Source organism: Papaver somniferum, chromosome 5 (assembly GCF_003573695.1).
Source record: "Papaver somniferum cultivar HN1 chromosome 5, ASM357369v1, whole genome shotgun sequence".
In the NCBI taxonomy this organism is placed as follows: domain Eukaryota; kingdom Viridiplantae; phylum Streptophyta; class Magnoliopsida; order Ranunculales; family Papaveraceae; genus Papaver; species Papaver somniferum.
Genome location: NC_039362.1, coordinates 72,857,499 through 72,864,450, shown reverse-complemented (window position 1 = coordinate 72,864,450; position 6,952 = coordinate 72,857,499). Strand labels below are relative to the sequence as shown.

The window sequence follows — 6,952 nt, the reverse complement described above, 5'->3', positions numbered from 1 at the left end:
CACCGACAGCTCCTACCAGAAATTATTACCCTAGACCAACACCAGTAAATTTACAACTGGAAGAGGATTATAATTGGAATCAAACTTCACATAAAGATACTCGGCCATGCAGTTTTCCTCGTTAACAAAATCTCGTTGTGTGATTTAGTTTTCTATTTCCGCAATAATATTCATTTATATAATTAGAAGTAAATTACACAAACGTTAACTTCGTTCATACTTACAGTGATTCTATAGAGTTTGGTTAAGTCCGAACCTATTATCAAGTATCATACTTCGTTGTTGTATTTTCTCGATCTTGTATCCATAGTCAATCACACAAGTTATCTTGTTGTCGTATTGCCTCAATCTCGTATCCGTAGACGATCACACGAAGTGTGAACCGATTCGTTGCATTGTCTCAACTCTGTCCATAGACAATAACTTTCGGTAGAGGACTTATAGGTGGATAAATAAAAGATTGTGGTGTATTTGGGTACCCTCGTCTTTTCAGGTTAATTGTTCTGAACTCCCATTTCAATCATTGAAACATTCTTAGAAGACGGCAATAGCTGTCTCACACAAACTATCATCTTCAAAGCAACTTTCAAATGATCAAATGATCAATACGAAACATTCCAAGTCTACATCAAATGAATGTCTTATACAAATCATATAAGATGTTACCAGGCGATTTTCACATGATCATCTTTTGACTTTCTTCAAGAATCAAAGATGAACTTGGTTAAAGCGAAAGCTTACCAACACATATTTCGAGAAATATATAAGCGAGTTAAACTCGCCTCGTAATATCAAATGTGTATAATGTAAAGTCTATATAGCTATACGACTTAGTCTCAATAGGGTATAGAAAGAAATAGACTTTTGTGTGATAGATGAGTTCAAGTCTCCGCATACCTTTTGTTGATGAAGTCCTTCCAAGCTCCCCTTAGTAGATCTTCGTCTTCAATCGATGAACGTCGTGAAGTCTAAAGCTCAACTACACATTCTATCCTAATACGAGATATAACTATAAGTAGACTAGAAATCAAGACTTATAGTTTTGACAACTAAATTTGACAAATAAGCATGAAATAGCAACGCTTGCGAGTTTGACCAAGCAGTTCTTTAACATATATATATCTTTTCTGAATTTAATACAAAAAGTGATGAGAATCAAATTTATTAACAATTGAAAAGAATTGGAAAAAGTAGTAAGGCATAAGGCCTCACTGACAAAAAAAAAAGATGGCATAAGATATTGAAACTTGATGGCCAACTGTAAAAATGCACGAGCTGCACGTCATTAGAATTGGCACGAGCGTACACCGATCACACACTTTGAGCTTTTGAAGCATGTGATCACTAGCATCCTTCATGACCTTTTATTCCTAAACCTTTTAAAGCTGATATCACACCATTTTCTTTTGATCATTTCAAATTTGTTTGTTGTTGTAATTTTAATAATTATTTACAAATATGGTATCATATTTTTTGAGACTGTAAGCTGAAATCTCCCTGAGGGTGATTTTTTTTTGTTTGTTATTATAAGCTACTGATTTCATATACTTTTGTGTTCCACAGAGTGCAAACACAGATCTAAATGTGGAGAAAGTTTTCTTTTCCTTACAAGGTGATACTTTTGAGTTGTTACATTCTAAATTCCTGACATGCTGAGACGGTCTAAGGATTGCAGTTGATGTTCCTTCCATAATCGTCATTCTATTAGTATCCATACAGCTTAGAAGATCACTTAACCAGGACGGGATCATGTTTTTCAGGTATTCATACAAGACTTTCTACACTTTAGAGAATGAGAAGTCCAATAATATCCTTGCAGTATGATATTCGAAATCAGAACCTAGGCGCTATAAACTCTGTAAGTTCAGTTGCTTATTATAAAAAGTTGTAATATGTCAACTATTTTGAGTTCTGCAGTTAAATACAATTTTACTACCAATGTGCACTGACCCAATCTAAAATTCTGATGTGCCAGGGGTTGAATCATAAGGGCATTGGTAGTGCTGAAGGTTTTAATTTATTGATGTGGATCATTCGAATTCAGAAACTATGGTTCTTAAGCTAAGTTAGATAATCTGAAATTCAGGGGTTCTCCATAGATTGTTCTTTCTTTTTTATATCAACCCAATTAATTTTAGGGGTTGATTTCTACAAACATCTAGAATTTGAAAACCTAACCGATAAGAAATTAATGGCTAGATGGTGGTGTTGTGATCAACCAAATATGTGTTGTTTGTTGTAAGAATTGTATATGCAGGTATGCACATTTCTAGAGTGATATATGCGCAGATCTCTACCGGATCCATGAAAAAAAATGTATTAAGATTTTCCAATGGATATAGAGGTAGGAAAGGAAAACAACTCGTTGTTGTAATTTGCTATAGGAAGCAAAGAAAAAAATGTTGTTATATGAAACTAATCAAAAAAAGAAGCAGATTTGGTATTGAATCATCAAGGAATTTGATCGGAGCATTAAGGGATTTAGTTGCCTTTTTTCCAGCCAATAGTCTATGTTTCTATTTTCTTTTATGGAATAATGGATATTGAAACTCTATACTGATTTTTTTTTTGAAAAAGGAAAGGTTATATTAAAGAAAAAATATTTAGAGACCCAGGAACATAATTTCACATGTGTCCCATTGGAACAAAACTTGATTTACAGTATTGTTCCTAAAACATTACTATCAACAAACCAATGACCTCATCAATCTCCATCGCTCTCCCTCCAAATGCTCTTATGTTCCTTACCGTCCAAAGATACCACGTTTCAACATAACTCAACTTCCACCAAATCTTCTTGCATTTTCCTTTCAAGTTATTCATCTTCCAAGCATGGAAATGCTTCTTCACCGTATCAGGGAACACCCAACATATCTTAAAAGCTTTAATAAAATGAGACCAAACTTCATATGCAAACTGGCATCCTATCAGAATATGGTCACCAGTTTCCGGCTCCTTTTTGCAGTAAAAGCATAAATCCTCCTCTACATGCACTCTTCTGTGTATTAACATATCAAAAGCAAGTAGAGATTCATGAAAATGAGCCCATAACAATAAGCTTATTTCTGCCATAAAAACCTTTCGAAGTCGTAATCCACCTGTTCATTCATTTGAATTTCATAACATTTGTTAACTTGAATTTCATAACATTTGAAGTCGTAATCCATCTGTTCATTCATTTGAATTTCATAACATCTCATAATATTTGTTAACCCCAACATATTCATAGTATCTTCTGAAAAAGCGGAGGTACAACAACCACACCCAATATTTCGCTTAGCAATCTGTATGGACAAACTCCAATATACTTTCTAGAGAATCAACTAGACAGTCAGACTCAATCTAGATAAAAAGTATATCAAAGAGTTTATATCTCAATCTCTCGATTTGATATATACTCAAGCAAATAGAAATCTGCGAGTCTTTATCAAATACTAGAGAGATAACTTGGATGGTACCAAAGACCAATATCCAAATGTCAATCAATTTAAATCAACAATTAAAAGGTCGGATATTCTAATTGATTGAACAACGCACAACCTGCGATATTTCAATTATATAACAAAATATAATGCGGAAAAGAAATAACACAGACACCAGAATTTTGTTAACTAGGAAACCGCAAATGCAGAAAAACCCCGGGACCTAGTCCAGATTGAACACACACTGTATTAAGCCGCTACAGACACTAGCCTACTCCAAATTAACTTCGGTCTGGACTGTAGTTGAACCCCAACCAATATCACACTGATCCAAGGTACAGTTATGCTCCTACGTCTCTAATCCCAGCAGGATACTACGTACTTGATTCCCTTAGCCGATCTCACCCACAACTAAGAGTTGCTACGACCCAAAGTCAAAGACTTTAATAAACAAATCTGTATCACACAGAAAAGTCTACGGTAATAGATAAATCCGTCTCCCACGAATATACCTAAGAGTTTTGTTCCGTCTTTTGATAAACCAAGGTGAACAGGAACCAATTGATAAACCGGACTTATATTCCCGAAGAACAGCCTAGTATTATTAATCACCTCACAATAATCTTAATTGACGCAGCGAAAAAAGATATTGCAGAATCACAAAGATGAGACGAAGTGTTTGTGATTACTTTTATAACTTGCTTATCGGAGATATCAATCTCAAGCCAATTATTACAATTGTACTCATACGATAGAAACAACAAAATCAGATCACACAACTACGAGAAAGTAGTATAGGTCTGGCTTCACAATCCCAATGATGTCTTTAAGGCGTTAACCTGGTTTATAAGAATAACCAAAGGTTAAAGGATAATCGACTCTAGCTTAGCACAACTAGTATCATACAGAAGGTGTGGGGATTAGGTTTACCCAGTTGCTAGAGTTCTCCCTTATATAGTCTTTCAAATCGATGTTAGCTTGGTAACAAAGCATTCAATATTCACTGTTAGATGAAAACTTGATTAGATTCAAGATAATATCTTTCAACCGTTAGATCGAAAACTAGCTTGTTACACACAAATGAAATGCACGTTTCTAGACTTGTGTAACCGTATCCAAACTTGTATTGTTGGTTCAACAATAGTCAACCAAATGGTTAGGCATATGATCACTTTCATATCAACCATATTCTTCCTCACCATAACTAGTTCAAGTGACTCGAATGAACTAGTTAGAGAGTTGTTCAATTGCAAGAAAATCTTATGTAACTACACAAGACACAATTGAAGCAAAAATGATTTGATTCACTCGAATCGGTTCATGAACTATATAGCCACGGTTTCCAATTTTCATTCCTTAGTTTATATAAGAATAAGTTCACAAACATCATTTTTAGATATAACCTACTCAAGTTCGCGGACTGGGTTCGCGAACTTAAGTTCCCGGACGGAGTTCACAAATTCCAGCAGAATTTCTCGGGACGAGAACTTCCGCCAGTTCGCGGACTGGGCTCACGCCACTATACTGGTTCTCTTGATCAACAAAGTTCGCAAACTTCGGTTCAAGGAATAAGGACTTATACATATATGTGTTTCCACAACAATGCTTATATCCTCCAATGGTTATATAATCTAAACTCTCATTTCAATCATTGAAACATTCTTATAGGACGTTGATATTCTATAGTTGTTATTCAAAAACTATTTTTCATCAAAGTAAGCAATTTTCAAAGTGATTGAAACTTTCCATGACTTTCGTCACTAGGTAAAGATGAACTTGGCTAAAGCGAAAGCTTACCAACACATATTTCGTGAAATAGATAGGCGAGATAAACTCGGCTCGAAATAGCAAATGTGTATAATCTAAGTCTATATAGCAAAACGACTTTTGTCTCAAGATGGGAGATAAATAGACTTTTGAGTGATAGATAAGTTCAAGTCTCCACATACCTTTTAGTCGATGAAATCCACCGGTTCCTTGAGTAGTCCTTCGTCTTGTATGATGATTGCCATGGAGTTCTTCAGCTCAACTACACTTTCTATCCTAGTCCGAGACCTTAGCTATAATAGACTAGAAATGAAGACTTATAGTTTTGATCACTAACATTGACAAACATGCTTGAGATAGCAACGCATGCGAGTTCGACCGAGCAATTCTCTAACAATCTCCCCCTTTGTCATTTTTACTGACAAAAATATCAATACATATGGAATAAAAAAAAAAAAAACTTTTGTAGCTCCTATTCCACATGTCTAATCTTCAACATTACTCGAAATCTTCGTCACTTCCAAGTACTCCAATGATCCCAAAGGTTGTAAGTTCAGCATCATCGTTGTTGAAAATCCGTAGCTATAACAACGAGAAAACAAGAGTTCTCAATCATTGTTATACAGTGTCATAGTATCATTACACAACGTCAAAGTTCAATTGTATCACAACTTCAACAACAATACTATGGTGATATGTATCACTCCTCCTTAGTCAATACTCCATCTCACATGGAAACCACTCCCCCTTACATAATGATCCGAAAACCATATGTATTTGTAGTGTGAACTGCATATTAATTCTCCCTATTTTTGTCAATAAAATTGGCAAAGGTACAAGAACGGGATCCTAATGTAATTTTCGAAAGAGACATTTCATGACCAAAAGAAAGAAACACATATCATCTTATTTAGATGCAATCATAAATCCGAAGCTAAATGCATTCATCAAGGAGTTTATAAAGATACAAGATAACCCCTATAATATTCCACAGCCGCACTCCCCACAAAGATTTGGCAATTAAGCACAAGTTCAATTAAGAACTCTCCCCCATAAAATGTCATTCCCAAAGGAACAACAAGAGCGACCTTAATTTCGAAAGAAAAGAAGGATTTCTTTGGACATAACAAATCACATACAAGTATGAATTTGAATCCAAAATACTCAATTAAATTAACCACAAGAGAACCCATGATTAATTTAGTCGAAAATGCTCAACATAAGTGAACTTATGGAGACTCAAAAATATACAATTAGATTAATCACAAGAGAACCCATAATTAATCTAATTAAAATACACAACCAAACTAATCACAAAAGTAATCAATTTAATTGGTCATGCTCGTCATAAGAGAACATACGGAGCAACAACTTAATAACCAAACAAGATGATTAATTTAGTTGAATATGCTCGACATAAAGTACCTCACGGAACAACAACAAAGCTAATCATAAAATAATCAACTTGGTCGTTTAGTGCTCAACATAAGACACTTTACGGAGCCTCACAGTAGTACATAAAATATGGATCAGGGAATATCAATACTGCGGAATACACAAGGATTCATTCTATTTTCCATCACTATTCGCACACCGACATTCAATAGACATAATCCTTGTAAAAAAAAGATTTTAACCTATCTTCCATCAATAATTGACATAATAGGATTAACTTTTGTATTTGTCAAAACTCTATTCATTCTTTTATCAATACATGCATATCGACATACGAAAGACTTTACTTTTGACAAGGTATGAGACAA

At 34.6% G+C, this 6,952-nt stretch overlaps 1 long non-coding RNA gene across 1 annotated transcript; it reads left to right on the top strand.

Moving 5' to 3' along the window:
• Positions 1–1,348: 1,348 nt before the first annotated feature.
• Positions 1,349–2,464, top strand: LOC113277519. The gene is made up of 3 exons (XR_003324964.1): positions 1,349–1,612; positions 1,761–1,858; positions 1,976–2,464. It is a non-coding gene; the product is annotated as an uncharacterized LOC113277519 (long non-coding RNA).
• The last annotated feature ends 4,488 nt before the right edge of the window (positions 2,465–6,952 follow it).